A 19,724-nucleotide genomic window follows, 5' to 3' on the forward strand; every position below is an offset into this window, starting at 1 on the left:
GTAGTGAGTGATAGTGGTGGCAATAGTAGTAGGTTGGAGGTGGTGACGGTAGTGGTGGTGGTAGCATTAGTGTGGATGGGTGGTGATGTGTGGGGGTGGTGGTGACGAGTGGTGGGTGGCAGTGGAGATGACGATTAATGGTGGGTGGTGGTGGTGGTAGCGGGTGGTGGTGGGGGTGGGTGGTGGGTGGTAGCAGGTAATGGTTAATGGGTGTATAGTTTATGTTGTGAAATAAAACAACGGTAATAAGGTAAAATGCCACTTTCCTTCATAGTAGAGAATTAATTCCCTCATCTTCTTGAAGGAAAGTGTTTTCCCTTATTTGATGGAAAGTTTTTTCATTTATGATTCCAATTCCATCATGTTGTCTACGTTGGAGATTACAAAATATTTAAAATTCAAATTTTGAAATTTAAATTTTAATCAATTTTGGTATCCTAATCACTATGAGTGTGAAATACATGTGAGATGATTCACGCTTCTTTTATGTTGACAATAAAAGTTCTGTGAAACCGAATATACTAAATTTATTCTTTTGGTGATACCAACCACAATTGGCCTATATATAGCACTTCTTTTTTCCCTGATGCACACATCACTCTTCTTTTTCTTCTCTGTTTTCATGTCTCTCTTTTTTGTGGTGCACAAATCTAAGCACTCGTCTCATATTATATATATGAGAGTTCTATTCCAAACATGGTTCTTGTTTTTAAGTTCTCACCTACTATATTAGTTTAGCTTCCAACAAGACATTAGCAGATGTAATCTTTCTTTTACTCTTAACTTGAGAGAAAAAAAGATATTGGACTTGCATTTTATTGCTTCTTTAGAGACTTTCTTGGCCTGACATTCCATCTTTTTGGAATCATTTTCTCAATTTCTGAGTCAAATGTATCTTTGCTACTCTTTCATCAATCCTTGATTTATGGTTCAAAATTCAAAATTAAGGAAGAAAAAATAAAAGGTACATATGACACATAAATTGACAGCATGATTCAAAAAGTATGGACTGTGAGGCCAAGAAGTCCCTAAAGATGCAATTCGATGCAAATCCATTATTTTTTTCTTTTCAAGTTGGTCCGAATCGAGAGATTATGAATTCCTTGTTTTTTTTTCTCTTCTTCTCTTGTAATAACTACCGGTTGTACTATGTTAACTTAAATGAATGATAAGTTTTGTTTATTGAGTTGATATCCCAATAATGTTGATTTTCTATTGTTGATGTGTAAGATCTTGTTGCACCATACGCTGAAATATATTAATGTGTTTTGTCAGAATGTGATATTTTTTAAATTGGTATCTTTATAATCTTACAATAAATATTCAATTTAGTATTATTGTGATTTTTATATTTTTGATTTGAAAATATCGCATTGGGCTCTCATCTTCTATGTTGGGAAAATATTTCACGTTACTTGGAAAATAAATTGAATACAAGTGATTGTAAAATAATCTAAATTTGCTAATATTACCACCTTCCATTACTCACTTCACGTAATGATAAAATGATTACAATTTGGTTATCTGATTATAGATGATGATGAAAAAATTTATAAATGAACATTGAATTTGGTAGATGAATTTATCTTACATGGTAAGATATATAAATAGGCAATGTGAACACCTAAGATAGTTGAAACTTCATCGTCCATAATGTATAATAATGTATAACCCCGATGTTATTTTTATTAATAATGGTTGTTGGTTTATTTTTTAGTCGTTTGCCTTTGTACTTTACACTTGGTTTTCTATCATATCAATGATGTTTCTCTATTATATGACAACAATATTTCCATGTAATGTCATGCTCATGCAAAATTTTTGCCTATTTTTTCTATTTTATCTAGTGGGTGTATTCGTAGTATAATGAAGAAATATAATTTAATTTTAAGGTCAAATCTTTCTTTCCTCTTAACTTGAATGCAAGAGAATTCTAGACTTGCTTTTGATTATTTCTTTAGAGAATTTATTGACCATAAATTCCATATTTTTGGAATAATTTTTTCGTTTTAGAAGTCAAATGTTGTATCTTTGTTGCTCCTTCTTCAGTGTTGGATTCATGGTTTTAGATATAGGAAAAAAAGAAAAAAAGATACATATGACATAAAATTTGGTGGCATGATTTGGATAAGCATGATAGTTTGATATGTAAAATTCTCTTTTTTCCCCTGTGACTAGGATAAGCTCATGTGCTAGACCCTAATATATGTTGATCTTGTTTCCGTACTTCGTTCTTATGGATTTGTACGATGATGTCCTCCGATAAATATTGCTTCATTTTAATAATGAGTTTAACAATGGTTAGACTATTAGTGATGAAAGGTATTGATCAAGTGAAAAAATGTATCTCTAAAATTCAGAACTGATCATTAAGATGCCAATTCAAATAAATAAATGGTGATATATAAAGAATAGCTATGCCAACAATTACAATAATTGAAAATATATACAATGCTTCATGTAAGCCACGCTTTCGTCATTTGGTAGTTATTCCACAAATAACCCTATCAACGCCCAATGGAGTCCTTCCGCACATTGTTTTGCAACCATGAGGTGTAATGGTCACCATCATAATACATTCTTCATGATTAATTACTTTTAACCTTACAAATAAATATGTCAATCTACGAGATGCTATAATTATCCTTCAACAATTTAGTATTCATGACTGTCATCAACTATACAATAAGCATATATTGTGATTTTCCACTTTCCAAAACACATGTATAATCATATATAAGTGTTGAGCCACAACAAAATAACTCACCTTGGGAGATAGTGTGCATGTCAATTTTAGTGCTTGGTACTTCTTCATCTCCTTTTATAGAATGGCAAACCACCCCAAAGTTGAGTCTATGATATTTAAATCTCAGAGAATTTCTAGTTTCTGGATTGCTTGAATATTGATTCCCAAGTTATCACAACTAAGCCATATTGGTGGTACTTCTCGAACTCATTCTCCTAAGCTCTAATTTTTCATTACAACGACAAATCACCTTGATAGCTTCAATTTTACAACACCCCACTTAGGGTTTCAAGTTGCATATTAACCTCCATGGAGATGTGGCTCATCTTATATGGGTTTCAAGAGTGTATTTATGAATCATCCTTCCGTAAAACACCCACTATGATCGTATAACATAAATTTAACTCAAAATCATCTCTCTTCACTTCTCTTGAAAACCTAGCTAAGCTACACAAAAGATGCAGCAATCCAGGAATACAACACCTTGATGTTAGTTAAAGATAATTAACACCTATTAATATAAGCTTTAACCTTTGAAATGTGCGTTTCCTCCCAAACTTGCCAAAAATGTCAACCTAAGAGGTCTATAATAGAGAGAGAGAGAGAGAGAGGTTGAAAAGGAAGTAAAATAAGCAATTCTCGTATGTTTTTTGGCTCAAAATTTCCAATGGACATACTACTCAAAATGAGTTGGCACATGCCCACTCTTTGTTCAGACCGTACACCAAGACCCATAGTGTGTAGTTTTGTGGAGGACAACTTTCTCATATCATTTCCAAATTACTTCATTCTTTTAGCGTTATTTTTTTATCTCAGGAACACACCTAGCTTGACAAAACATCCTACTTTCCTAACTTTGTCAACTTGAGTTATATATATCACAATTAACATCATACTATAATTAGATCGATACTTAGACCATCTGCATTTGCACTAGCAAATGGCCTTTCTAGTTGCCACATAATCATTTCAAGAAGCTTCATAGTTTATGTCCTTTTAACTGTGAAAGACTTGCAATACTAGTTGTGAGCCCACCACCGCTTCTTATTTCACTAATGTGGATGACTTTATAGCATCTTACATTCCATATTTTGTTAACGTGACTTATATTCCATAATTAACATCATACAATGATCACATAGATATACCCACTTAGGATTCCTTATCACCTAGGAACATCTTTTATAAACACCACAAATCATTATTACCTAAAATTCCTTAGGTGTTGTTTGGTTTGCAGAATGTTTCTAAAAGAATTAGAAATGGAATTGAAAAGGAAATTGTTCGGAATTTAAATTGGTATCTTTATAATCTTACAATAAATATTTCATTTATTATTATTATGAATTGTAAATTTTTTATTTTAAAATATCACATTGTGCTCACATCTCCTATGTTGGGAAAATATTTCACGATTCTTGGAAAATAAATTGAATATTAGTGATTGTAAAATAATCTAGATTTGCTAATATTACCACCTTCCATTATTCTCTTCACATAATGATAAAATGATTACAAATCGGTTATCTGACTATAGATGATGATCATAAATTTTATAAATGAACATTGCATTTGGTAGATCAATTTATCTTAAATGGTAAGATCTATAAACAAACTATGCAAATACCTAAGATAGTTGAAACATCGTCGTCCAAAATGTATAACCCCGATGTTATTTTGATTACTCTACACTTGGTTCTTTATCATATCAATGACGTTTCTCTATTATATGACAACAATATTTCCATGTCATGTCGTGCTCATGCATAATTTTTGCCTATTTTTTCTAGTGGTTGTATTAGTAGTATAATGAAGAAATATAATTTAACTTTAAGGTCATATCTTTCTTTCCTCTTAACTTGAATGCAAAAAAATTCTAGACTTGCATTTGATTATTTTTTTAGAGAATTTATTGGCCATAAATTCCATCTTTTTGGAATCATTTTTTCAATTTCAAAGTCAAATGTTGTATCTTTGTTTCTCCTTCTTCATTCCTCGATTCATGGTTTAAGATATAGGAAGAAAAGAAAAAAAAGATAAATATGACATAAAATTTGGTGGCATGATTTGGATAAGCATGATAGTTTGATATGTAAAATTCTCTTTGTTCCCTTGTGACTAGGATAACCCTGTTGTGCTAGACCCTAATATGTGTTGATCTCGTTTCCCTACTTTGTTCTTATCGATTTGTACACTCATGTCCTCCGATAAATATTGCTTCATTTTAATGATGAGTTTAACGGTGGTTAGACTATTGGCGATGAAAGGTGTTGATCAAGTGACAAAGAGTGTCTCTAAAATTTGGAAATAATCATCAAAGATGCCAAGTCAAATAAATCAATGGTTATATCTAAAGAATAGCTATGCGAACAATTACAATAGTTGTAAATATATACAATGCTTCATGTAAGCCACACTTTAGTCATTTGGTAGTTATTCCACAAGTAACCCTATCAACGCCCTATAGAGTCCTTCAATACATTTTTTTGCAACCGTGAGGTGTAATGGTCACCAACATAATACATTATTCACGGTTACTTACTTTTAACCTTACAAATAAATATGTCAATCTAAGGGATGCTATAATTATCCTTCAACAATTTAGTATTCATGACTGTCATCAAGTATACAATAAGCATATATTGTGATTTTCCACTTTCCAAAACACATGTATATTCAAATATAAGTGTTCAAACATAACAAAATAACTCACCTTGGGAGATAGTGTGCATGTCAATTTTAGTTCTTGGTACTCCTTCATCTCTTTTTGTTGAATGACAAACCACCCCAAAGTTGAGCCTATGATATTTAAATCTTAGAGAATTTCTAGTTCTGGATTGCTTGAATATTGATTCCCAATTTATCACAACTAAGCCACATTGGTGGTACTTCTCGGACTCATTCTCCTAAGCTCTAATTCGTCATTACATCAACGACAATTCAACTTAATAGCTTCAATTTTACAACACCCTGCTTAGGGTTTCAAGTGGCATATTGACCTCCATGGAGATGTGGCTCATCTTATATGGGTTTCAAGAGTGAATTTATGAATCATCCTTCCATAAAACACCCACTATATTCATATCTAACAGAAATTTAACTCAAATATCATCCCTCTTCACTTCAATTGAAAACCTAGCTAAGCTACACAAAACACGCAGCAATCCAGGAACACACACCTTGATGTTAGTTATAGATGATTAACACTTGTTAATATAAGCTTTAACCTTTGAAATGTGGTTTTCCTCCCAAACTCGCCAAAAAGTCAACATAAGAGGTCTACAATAAAGAGAGAGGTTGAAAAGTAAGTAAAATAAGCAATTCTTGTATGTTTTTTGGCTCAAAATTTCCAACGGACACAATACTACTCAAAACGAGTACGCCCATGCCCTCTCTTTGTTCAGACCATACACCAAGACTCATAGTGTGTAGTTTTGTGGAGGACAACTTTCTCATACAATTTCCAAATTACTTCATTCTTTTTGCATTATTTTTTTGTCTTAGGGACACACCTAGCTTTACAAAACATCCTACTTTCCTTACTTTGTCAACTTGAGTTATATATCACAATTAACATTGTAATACGATTAGATTGATACTTAGACAATCTGCATTGGCACTAGCAAATGACCTTTCTAGTTGTCACATAAGCATTTCAAGAAGCCACATAGTTTATGTCCATTTAACTATGAAACACTTGATATACTAGTTTTAGGCCCACCACCACTTCTTATTGTACTGATGTGGATGACCTTATAGCATCCTACTTTCCGTACTGTGTTAAAATGACTTATATACAATGATTAACTTCATACTATGATCACATAGATTAAAATTTAACCTTTTAAGTATTCTAAAGCCTCAACAAATTATGTTTATGGGTATCTCACAAACTATAAGCCCATACTTGATACACCAGCTTAGGATTCACTATCACCCAGGAATATCTTTTATAAGCACCGCCAATCGTTATTACCTAAAATTCTTTAGGTGTTGTTTGGTTTGCAAAATGTTTCTGAAAGAATTGGAAATGGAATTGTAAAAGGAATTTGTTATGAATTTGAATCCAATTCCATATGTTGTTTGGTTGGTAGGAAACGGTATTGAAATTAATTTTAGATTTTTTTTATTGGCAAGAAATGAAATTATAATCCATGTAAAGTGACATAATTGTCACTTTTTGTCTGTTTTGCTTAACTTTACTTTTTTCCATCTTACATGTAAAGATATATTATATAAACTATAAAAAAACGTAAATTTTCATTTTATTAATTGAGAATTCATGTTAGTGGCGGTGGTGGGTGGTGGTGACGATGGTAGTAGGTGGATGGTGGTGGCAGTGGCGGTGTCGGTAATGGGGATAGGAGATGGTGGTGATGGGTGGTGGTGGTAAGGGGTGATAGTGGTGGAAATGGCGGTAAGTGTGAGGTGGTGGTGGTAGTGGTGGCGGTAGCATTAACGAGGGTGGGTGGTGATGTGTGGTGTTGTTGGTAGGTGGTGGCAGTGGAGTTAGCGATGACGGGTAGTGGTGGGTGGTGGTGGTGGTAGTGGTAGCGGGTGGTTGTGGGGGTGGGTGGTGGTGGGTAATAGTGGTATAGTTTATGTTGTGAAATAAAACAACGGTAATAAGGTAAAATGCACTTTCCTTCATAGTAGAGAACTAATTCCCTCATCTTCTTGAAGAAAAGTTTTTTCCTCAATTTGATGGAAAGTTTTTTCATTTATGATTCCAATTCCATCATGTTATATACGTTGAAGATTACAAAATATTTAAAATTCAAATTTTGAAATTTAAATTTTAATCATTTTTGGTATCCTAATCACTACGACTATGAAATACATGTGAGATGATTCACGCTTCTTATATGATGACATCAAAAGTTGTGTGAAACCAAATATACTAAATTTATTCTTATGATGATACTAACCGCAATTAGCCTATATATAACACTTCTTTTTTCCCTGATGCACACATCACTCTTCTTTTTCTTCTCTATTTGCATGTCTCACTTTTTTTGTGAGGCACAAATCCAAGCACTTGTCTCATATTACATATATGAGAGTTCTATTCCAAACATGGTTCTTGTTTTTGAGTTCTCACCTACTATATTAGTTTATCTTCCAACAAGTAATTAGCATATGTAATCTTTCTTTTCCTCTTATGTGACATCCCCAAAATCACGGCCAGAAAAGACCGATTTCATTTATGCTTTTTAAAATAATTTCAGAGTAAATCCTTTTGATTTCAAAGTGTTGCTGAATTTGTTCCCCAAACAAAACATGATAAAATAATATTTATCAAAGCATTTCATCAAGAGATGCATTTTCATTATATAATCAAAACTCGGGATGTCATGTTCCGATACAGACCATAAAGCATAAATGATAACATTACAAGTCATTCAACAAATATATACATATACAGACTTGTAAACAAAACAACTCGATGATTCATCCATCTTGTTCCCTTGCGCCACTTCCTGTAATACAAATAAAACTGAGTGGGTCAGGCTTGGGAGCCTGGTGAGCATATAGGGTTTTCAACCCACAATAAATAAATTATATTTAATTTCACCAACCAACAATAACCCGATTACCCATTCCCGTTATCCTCACTTTACGTCCCTAAAACAACATCTATCTCAAGGGACCTAATCTAGGATTTTCATCGGGACGGACATTACTGCTAAGGGGTTTCCTCAACAATAGATATCCTAAAGGCAACCATGAGGGGGATAGAGTACACCGGTGAACACATCGTTCACAACACCTACAGGTTATGAACCTGCTAGCGTTCCACATGACTGTCTAGAAAGAGTCTGTGGTCGTTATCCATACTCCGCTGAATAACTAGATCAACAACAACAAAAACATCGAGGCCTCTCATCTGTTTATTACACACCAACTATCTACCCATGTTCTACCCAACATATTATTAGATAAAAATATATATTTTCATACATATTTTAAAACCTGTATAGCATTTTCATTCAATACGTATTCCACATAACAGATGAGGCACACCCACATAACACGTATTTCATAGAAAATAAATCAGATCTATGAGATAGAAGAGAATGAATATACATTCACGCACATAAAAACAAAATTATACACATAACACGTATTTCGTATAAAATACTTCGTAATTATGCGTTAGAAGAAAGTAACTACACACTCACTTGATCAGAAGATGATCGGACAGCACTACAACTTGTAGAAGTAGTATTCTTCGACAGATCTGGAAGATCTTCACAAAAACCGGACTCCTCGCGAGCAAAGCTTCGGCTCGGGAATCTTACTTCTCGGGATCTTCGGGACCTCGGGACTTGCTTCGGGGCTCGGGAATGATACCGGGGCATCGGGATAATTCTTGCACGAAAAACGATGCAAAAACACGAGAAAAAGGGAAGAAATGAGCAATGAACTCGGTTGCCCTCAACCTCTTTTTATAGGGGCTGGAAGGTCGAATTACGTTGGGCGTAACTTGAGATTACGCTGGGCGTAATGACGATAAGATCGCTGACTCCCCCCCTTCGGATAATATCGGAATATATATATAAATAAAATATCAAAAATATTTAATAAACTTCAAAAATTCATATCTTCCTCATACGAACTCCGTTTTCGACGTTCATTATATCCACGCGTAGGTGAGACTACGATCTACAACTTTCGTTTAGACTCCGTCGGCTAATTTTGAATTTATTTTTATTATTTATTTTTAGTAGGCCGGGACAGGAAAATTCCGTTATAAATTCATAACTTATTCATCCGACGTCCGTTTTCGCCTATCTTCTTATCGTTTTTCTCCTATTAACGAGACCTTCGATTCTCATTTAGATTATTTCGGCTAAAAACTGCTCGATTTGAAATCAAGTATTCGGGTTGCATATTGCTAAGTCGAAACTTCGAAAAATCATAACTTCCTCATACGAAGTCAGATTTGGGCATTCTTTTTATGCACGCTCTCGGTTTAACGAACTCTACGACTTTCGTTTAGATCACTAAGGCTAAATATTGCTCTAACGTAAATTTCACTTTTTACGTCATTCAGCGTTGTCGGTTCTGTCGCGAAACTTCGACATGTCATAACTTCTTCGTTATAACTCGGATTTCGACATTCTTTATATCTTCGAAATCCTTGTTTCGACCACTACATCTTTATGCAAAGATATTGGGATTATCCCACACTTCAAATTTTACACTTATTTAATTCTTAATTCATTAAATTATAATAATTAAGAAAATAAACACATAATTCACATAATACTCAAATATTTCATCATTAATACTTCAAAAAGAGTTACAAGGGTTAACCTAGACTATTACATCAATTATAATGCCTAGCCTGGAAACGCGGGCGTTACATCTTAACTTGAGAAAAAAAAAGATATTGGACTTGCATTTAATTCCTTATTTAGAAACTTTTTTGGCCTTACATTCCATCTTTTTGGAATCATTTTCTCAATTTCTGAGTCAAATGTATCTTTGCTACTCTTTCTTCAATCCTTGATTTATGGTTCAAAATTCAAAATTAAGGAAGAAAAAATAAAAGGTACATATGACACAGAAATTTGCAGCATGATTCAAAAAAGTATGGACTGTGAGGCCAAGAAAATCCCTAAATTAAAGATGCAATTCCATGCAAATCCATTATTTTTTTTCTTTTCAAGTTGGTGTGAATCGAGAGATTAGGAATTTCTTGTTTTTTTCTTCTTATTCTCTTGTAGTAACTACCAGTTGTACTATGTTAACTTAAATGAATCATAAGTTTTTTTATTGAGTTGATATCCCAAGAGTGTTAATTTTCTATTGTTGATGTGTAGATCTTGTTGCACTATGCGGTGAAATGTATTAATGTGTTTTGTCAGAATGTGATATTTTTTTGAATTGGTATATTTATAATCTTACAATAAATATTTCATTTAGTATTATTATGAAGTATAGATTTTTTATTTGAAAATATTGCATTGTGCTCACATCCTCTATGTTGGGAAAATATTTCACAATTCTTGGAAAATAAATTGAATAAGTTATTGTAAAATAATCTAGATTTGCTAATATTACCACCTTCCATTATTCACTCCACATAATGATAAAATGATTACAATTTGGTTATCTGACTAGAGATGATGATCATAAATTTTATAAATGCACATTGAATTTGGTAGATTAATTTATCTTAAATGGTTGAAAATCCTAGGTCCATAATTTATATACAATGCTTCATGTAAGCCTCACTTTAGTCATTTGGTAGTTATTTCATAAGTAACCCTATCAACGCCAATGGATTCCTTCCTCACATTTTTTTTTGCAACCATGAGGTGTAATGGTCACCAGCATAATACATTCTTCACGATTACTTACTTTTAACCTTATAAATAAAGGTGTCAATCTAAGGGATTCTATACTTATCCTTCAACAATTTAGTATTCATGACTGTCATTAACTATTCAATAAGCGTATATTGTGATTTTCCACTTTCCAAAACACATGTACTGCTACCACCACCCAGGTGTCAGACCTGATATTCTTCTACTGTAGTCAGCGGGGCCACTTTCCGAAACCTGCCCCTGCGACTTTGAGGATCACCGACGACCGTCAGGGTCGGGCAGAGGCACCTACGGCAAGGAGCAGGGCATTCCAGTTGATTTCATAGGAGGCACGAGAATCCTCTAATGTGGAAGGTGCGTACCTTTCACTTTTATATTAGCTTTTATTTATAATTTACTTGCTATTGTACTGTATCAATGTTAGTAAGTGTATTTCAGAATACTATGTTTCCTGCTTATGATTAAGTTGTATGCCATCTGCATACAATGGATGTTAGAGTAGTAGTTCGAAGATGTTTTCCGTTAGAGCAGGTTCTCCTGATGCAGTCACTGTAGAAAGTTTGAGTGGGGCTCAGGAGGTGTTCTGTTAGTCTCCAAAAGTGGTTAAGATTTGGTGTTGGTTAGTTTGGAGCACTAGCAGTGGTAAGCATTGGTTGTCACCAGATCGCCCATTAGATAGAGAGAAGGATTAGGAATCCTTTCCCAGCTGGGAGCTGTAGGGATTTAGTTGAATCGAAGTGTGGGAGGCCACTCCGAGAGATAGTTTGGGTGAGACCTTTGGGCGAGGCCCGTGTGATTATAGCAGCGCAGGTGGGACCTGGTAGAGGCCTTAGGGTCATGATAGGGGATCGAGGATCTGAGGACTTATGGAGCCAGAGTGCCAAGGTAGATAGAGTAGTTTTAGATAGCTGAAGTTTCATAGGAAGTCGTTGGGAGTGGCTAAGAGTTTGAGCTTGGGTTTAGTAATCGGTGGGAGTCCCGTAACCAAGGTGCTGGTAGAATAGTTGGGACTAGGGTGGTCTCGGTTCATGTGGAAGGCGAATAAGATAACTCTTGCGTGGAACAGCCAGTTAACCGAGTGGTGTTACACCCCTCACAGTGGGGTTGAATAATCTTAGAGGGAAGGATTTGACTCTGTTGCACAGCTCTCGTCTGAGTCTAACCATTACAGGGATGAATCTTTTACTCAAAGGCTTATCTGATCCATTCAATGGGTTGGGCGTTCAGTACTGAGGTGTGATAAGAGGAAGCATTCAGTGGGTAGCAGCGAAGAGACAACACTGGGAGTGACTAGAGATTTAGTTACAGCGAAGGGTTGTCCCACACAGAGATAGAGAAAGATGTTGCTTATGGAAAATTGCCTTGGGAAGGCCAGTGATCGCACAGTGAAAAAGGGGTGAACCCCCTTGGATGTCCAACATAAGTACTCGGGGAGTACCGGAAGGATTGTCGACTGGATAAGAGCAATGTACTCAATGTTTATAGTGATTGGATGGTTCTCAAGGAGATACCTTCGAGGAATAGCTTTTCACTCATGAAGACCGGACAGAAAGCCAATAGAAGCGGTCCTTCGAGGATTATCGAGCAAATAGAGTATGCATCGTATCGGAATGTCGTGAGAGGTTGCGGGTAGTTGGTTGTAGCAGACTTTGAGGGCGAAGTCCAATTTAAGTGGGGGAGAGTTGTAACACCCCGTTTTGGAAAGTACTTTGGTTTTGGTTTCAGACGCCCAGGGTATAAGCGATTCAGTCTTTTATGGGTCTCGGGTTTTATTCAAAAGGTTTTAAGGCTTGGGTTGGTAGTTAGGAGCGTAGGGCTTCTCGCCACCTTTCCGTGGGTATAAAGTTCGTCAGAAATAGACTTAGAATGAAGGAGTTATAACACTTTGAAGTTATTGGCAATTTTGGTCCTTAGTGGAGAAAGATGGCAAGAAAGGACAAAGCATGCAAGGTGGCCAGCGCAAGAGTACGCCCAACATAGAAGGGTTAAGTGATCGCAGGTGTTGGAGACGTACTCCCAGCTTACAAGATATACGCCCAACGTACGCTACAAGACCCTAAACCATAAATTTTAGGGTCAAGCACTATATAAGGAACATTAGGAATCAAACCGTAGACCCTTATCAGCCTCCCCAACCTCTGAAAAACCCTATAACGTCTCATCCCTTCATTCTTGTGTGATTTTGATATTGGGAAGCCCATCTTGGTGGTTTTAAGCTTGGAAGAAGAAAGAAGAAGTTGGCAAAGAAGGACTTAGTTAAGCTCATAGATCCGAGATAGCATCATCATTTGGGACTCTTTGGAGATATAAAGTTCATAACTTTCCTCAAGAATGCTTAGATCTAGTGTAGTGTGGTTTTGAAGTCATTTTGGTCCCAAGTATAGAACTTTATGGTTCAAATCCGATTTTTGGACTTAGAGTTGCCACTCTCAGTTCTAAATGATTCCCTAAGGCAGAAAGTTGTCATCTTGAATGTCTTATTGGGATCATGCATGAGTTAAGCTCATTTTTATGGTAATGGAATGCTATTTTGGAGTTTGGGCTCATTAGGGCCATGAAAAGTCACCAAGTCAGTGACTTTATGGATTAAGACGTTGAAAAGGACTTGGATCTATGATTGTAGCTTTTGGATTAGAGTATTAAGCACTTAATGGGAAAGTGGCTTAACAGGGGAGTACGTTGAGCGTACATGCAGGTACGCCCACCATACGCACCATTTAGTTTGTACGCTTAGCGTACATAAGAGTACGCCCAACGTACTCATCAGATATGGGCTTGGTGTGTTTTGGGCCTCGGGTTGGGCCAAGCAGTGGACTTTGGGTCTTTAGGCCTTTGTGGGCCATCAGAAGTCAGATAATTTGGGCCAAGAATATGTTTGGGCTTAAGGCAAGGCCCATTAGAGGGATTGGGCCCAATTTAGCAATTTGGGCCATTAATGGGCCACTAGTGGGCTTGGGAAGCCTACCTAGTGTTGGGCCATTTTAGATCATGGTTTGGACCTTAGATATGGACCAAGTCGGACTATGGGGTAAAGTGGTCATTCTACCCTAAGAAGGATTATGGATTTGGACTAAGTGATATTTTGGTATTGGTAGCTCGGGGAGTCGAAGGATCAGCAGTTCGGGAATTGCCAGATAGCAGCCAGAGGGATATCAGCAGGACTTCAACAGTGCAATGTGAGTTTCCACACCATGTGCATGGGTCCAAGGACACAATGTCGGCCCATTATGTTTGTGTATAGTAGGAAGACCCAAGGGTAGCCCTGGGAATTGTATGTTATATGTTCTGGATCACGATCCGATGTCGGGCGAGGCCCGAAGAATGTTAGTATGCTAAAGGTCTTTGTGATTCTTGCATGTGTCGATACGATAGGTTCCAAACCAAGGTCTGATGTCGGGGCAAGCCCGAGGAAGATTTATATGTGCATGTTAGATTATACTTGTTGTCTTTGTGATACTTGTATGTGCCTGGTAGGGAGGTGAGTGTGAGCGAGGTCCCATATCTCATCACTAGTTGAGTATGGATAAGGTTCCATATCTAAATATTAGCATAGTAGGTGCAAGGCCCGAGAGTAGTGAGTATGGGCGAGGGTTCGTATCTCACTGACAACAGGAGTGTGGATGGGGTTCCATAGCTCATCAGTAGTAGACCGGGGTGGGGCCCAAGTTAGGCGAGGCCTTAGAACAGGAGTACAGTAGAGTATGTTTCTTTATGTGCAAGTATGTTATATGTTTGTATATGTATAGCAGGCGAGGACCAGAGACATGGGTCCTAAGAGAGACATGTTTGTACATCGAGCGGGGCTTGATGCCAGGCGGGGCCTGATGTCGGGAAAGTCCCGATGCAGCCGGGGGGGGGGGGGGGGTAGCATGTGGTTATATGTATGGTATGTGGTAGATTGGAGAACTCACTAAGCTTCGTGCTTACAGTTTTCAGTTTTGGTTTCATGTACTTCCGGTAGCGGAGGGAAGAGCTCGGGATGACTGCATGACACACACCAAGAAGTTTTAGTCTGGGATGTTTTACTCTGATAAAATAAGCATGTTTTGAATAAACACTCTGTTTTGATAAAGCAACTTATATTTATGAAAGAAATGATTTGATAATTATGGTTTGTTTAATGATTTAAAAATGAATTTTTTGGACCGTATTTTTAGGATATTTCAAGTTGGTATCAGAGCCAGGGCACAGGTCGATGTGTTCGATAGGGACATCAAAACCTATAATGGGGGGGTGAAGGTGGGTTGCACCTGATCCCACATCGGTTTGGAAGGAGAACGAAGCATTTCCTTAAAAGGGGTGTGGATACATTCCTTGTCACAATACGTTTTAAAGTCGTGAGGGCAGCAGATCCCATGAGAACTCTGCAGTTAAGCGTGTTTGGGCGAGAGTAGTACCAGGATGGGTGACACCCTGGGAAGTCCTCGTGTCAAGTGGCCTAAAGCAGACAATATTGTGATACGTTCCGGATGGGGATTTTACATATGGTATCAGAGCCTTGGTTTGAGGGATTCGGGCACACTATCGGGTGTGTCTGAACTCAAACAACTTGGTATGAAAATTTTCAAAAGAAAATCATTTTTATAAAAATGAGCTTTGAGAAAAGAAAAGATTTTTGAAAAGAGAAAAGAACTTTGAAAAAGGAGAGAAGGGTGTGATGCATGCAATCAGCCGAGCTCAAGTAAGTTCTCCCAAATTACACATACATGTTTGTTTAGATATGCTATACTTATGAGAACTGCATGCTAGATTAGGACTAAGGATCTAGGAAGGATGCCATATGTGTAACGCCTGTGTTTCTAGGCTAGGCATTAATGATGATGTAATAGTCTAGTTCAACATTTGTAATTTGTTTTGAAATAATAAAGATGTATTATTTGATTATTTTGTGTTTATTGCTTAATTATTATGATTTAATAAGTTAAGAATAAAAATAAGCGTCAAAAATAAACGTTAGATAAACTCGATATCTATGAAGGAAGTTGTAGTGGTTGAAACAATGATTTTGGAGATATAAAGAATACCGAAATCTGAGTTATAACGAAGAAGTTATGACTTTCACGACAGAACCGGCACGACGTTGTATAACGTAAAAAGTGAATTTACGATAAACTGCTTTTTAGCCTTAGCAATCTAAATGAAAGTCATAGTATTCGTTAAACCGAGAGCGTGCATAAAAAGAACGCCCAAATCTGACTTCGTATGAGGAAGTTATGATTTTTCTACGTTTCAGCATAGCAGTATGCAACTCGAAACTCGAATTTTAGATCAAATGATTTTTAGCTGAAACAACCTAAATGAGAATCGAATATCGCGTCGTTAGTAGTTTAACGATAAAAAGACAGACGAAAACGGACGTCGGATGAAGAAGTTATGAATTTTTAACGGACTTTTTATGTCCCGGTCTGTTAAAAATATAACTTAAAAAATAAATCAAAATTAGCCGACAGAGTCTAAACGAAAGTTGTAAAGCATAGTCTCACCTATGCGTGGATATAAAGAACGTCAAAAATGGAGCTTGTATGCGAAAGTTACGAATTTTTGAAGTTTGAAAATTAGGAGTACGCCCAGCATACTCGTGTTTACGGCCCGAGATTGGCCACGTCGCCTATTCCTCGCAATCGACATGTATCACGCAGGTTCAACACGTTTGATGCCACGCATCAGGGTACTCCCAACGTACTAAGTTGTACACCTAACGTAATGGCTAATAGAGCAGTACGCCCAACATACTTGAAGATTACGCCCAACGTAATTCGGGTTTCAGCTACTATAAATAAAAAGCAAGACCTCCGGATTTTTGTTTACAAAATCTATGCTCTCTCACTCTCTACTATTTCTCTAGCTACTTTTAACCCCCCAAGGTCCCGATATCATCCCCGACACCCGAAGCAAGTCCTGAAGCCCTGAAGTTCCCGAGAAAACCATCTTACTAGTCGAAACTCTGCCCACGTGAAGCCCGATTTTTGAGAAAACATCCCGGTTTCATCGAAGAATATTGTTTTAAGGGACGAAGTGCTGTCCAATCATCGTCTTATCAGGTGAGTGTATAGTCACTTTCTTCTTACACATAGATGTGAAGTATTTTCTATAAAATATGTGTTATGTGTAATTCTATTGTTTGTTTATTTGAGATGGGTGTTGAATAGATGTTTTATACAAGTTTTAAACTGTATATGTATTTTTATCTACAAAAATGTTAGGTAAAACATGAGTAGATGAAATAGTTGATGTGTGTTAAAATGGTGAGAGGCATCGATGTTGTTGTTGTTGTTGTTGTTGTTTTAGTCATTTAGCGAAGTATAGATGACGACCACGGACATTTCTAGATAGTCCAGTGGAACGCTAGCAGGTTCGCAACCTGTAGGTATTGGTGAACTATATGTTCGCTGGTGTACTTCATCCCCATCATGGTTGCCTTAAGGACATGTATGGCTAATGAATCCCCTTAGCTGTAGTGTCCATCCCGATGATGATCCTTAGGTTAGGTCCCTTATGATAGGTGTTTAGGGACGTAAAGTGAGGATAACGGGAACGGGTAATCAGGGTTATTTTTGGTTGATGAAATTAATAAATTTATTATTGGTTGATGAAATTGATAAATCTATTATTATTTGTGGGTTGAAAACCCTATATGCTCACCAGGCTCCCAAGCCTGACCCACTCAGCTTTTTATATTATAGGTAGTGGACCCAGAGCATAGTTTGGATGAAGACGAGAGATTTTTGGATTATAGGCCAATAGATGTAAATATCTGTTGTAAGGCTTATAATGTATCGTTTAAGCTTTTGGTCTGTATTGGAACATGACATCTCGAGGTTTTGATACATAATGAAAATATATATTTCTTTAAGAAATGTTTTGACAAATTTCTATCATGTTTTGTTTTGGGGATAAATTCCACAACATATTTTAAAAGATTACTATGATTTTATTTTAAAAGCATAAACTAAATCGGTCTTTTCTGGCCGAGAAATTTAGGGATGTCACATTATGTGCCTGTTATATGTGTATGAGCTTTATGAGTTGAATGCTAGTATAGATTCTTGATATGTGGACATAATTGCTTGATTATGTTCTGGTTAAATTGTCCTTTTGTTTGAATGCTACTTGCTTTATGCTTTGTAGGACTCTAAGTGATGGGAGTTAGCCATTAGGTGAATACGTCAAGTCAATTGTGATCAGGGTTGAATATCTCAGAGTGCTGGATTTGGCCCTATTGTGCAGCTCTCGTCTGAGTCTAACTGTTGTAGGGATGAGTGATGAGTCCTTTACTCAAAGGAATATCTGAGCCTCGTCACATGTGATGGTATTCAGGTAGTGGATTGGCATTATGAAGATGCCTTCAGTAGCTGAGGACTAGGTTCGGGTTGGAGTTTACCCTAGGGCAAGCCTGGGATGAGAGTAGTACTGGGAGCAGTAGTAGTAGTAAGGGACTTGGTGGAGTCGAGGCAATTCTTAAGGAAAGTACGGATAGATGTGGAAAGTAGTATGGGACCTTACTACTGAAAGCAGAGGATCTGTACTCGATTCAAGAAGGGCCAAGATAAGGCCATGGAATTTGTAGTGTGTGATCCCTCGATAGTGATGAGTATTCTGATGATAGTTATGTTATGTTGCAGAATGGTGACGCTACGTGAGAGGCTAGTGGGCGGTTCAGGCGCCAGCGAGGGATCAAGCTCGAGTTCAGGATCCGAGCAGCTCAGGGAGCAGATGAGAGAGTTTATATCTGCTGAGATTAAGCACAATATTCTAGACCAGACTCCTATGATCTTTGGTACGATCAAGGAGGGTATATTGGAGATTTTGGATGAGAGGCTGGGAGCCTTCTGAGCTGAGATGGTGGCCATGATGGGGGCGCGTACACTGACTTTTCGAGAGTCCAGGGCTTGTGTACATCCAGATTATCATGGGGATAGGGACCCCATTGCTAGTAGCAGATGGTTGGCAGATGTCGCCAACGCTTTTCGCAGTAGCCGGTGTCCCGAGGGGGACAAGGTCCGACTCGCCTCTTGTCTCCTAAAGGACAGAGCGCGTGATGTGGGAGGAGGTTGGACATGCTATCAGGGATGATGCCACGTTAGATGAGATGACATGAAGTGACTTTTCGTTCAGGTTCAGGGCCTAGTTTACACCAGTTATTGAGGTGCAACAGTTAGCGCAGGAATTGCAGGACCTCCAGTAGACCACAAAGACAATGGCGGAGATCACCGTCGAGTTCAAGAAGCGAGCCCTTCTTGTTCCGCAATATGTGGCGGACGAGGAGATGAAGAAGGCTCAATATCATGAGATGTTAAGGAGCGACATCAGGCAGTTTGTGAGTCGGTCCAACTGTAAGACGCTGGAGGATATGATCGCTCGATCCAGAGAGAGAGATTGACTTGGAGTCAGAGAGGAAGAGGAAGCCGGATGAGATTCAGGTATCTACATGTTCAAGGAAGAGACTTAAGGCATCAAAATCCAGATCGAGAGGTCATCAGGACGATAGTCACTATGGCATGTGCGGCAGGACACACGAGGGTGCGTGTAGGAGCGGCAATGGTGGTACTTCGGGTTGCTTCAAGTAAGGTCGGATCGGCCACTTTAGCATAGATTGTACTGCTACCACCACTCAGGGATCAAACTTGATATGCTTCCATTGC

The sequence above is a fragment of the Lactuca sativa genome, chromosome 7 (genome assembly GCF_002870075.4).
Source record: "Lactuca sativa cultivar Salinas chromosome 7, Lsat_Salinas_v11, whole genome shotgun sequence".
Taxonomy (NCBI): Eukaryota; Viridiplantae; Streptophyta; class Magnoliopsida; order Asterales; family Asteraceae; genus Lactuca; species Lactuca sativa.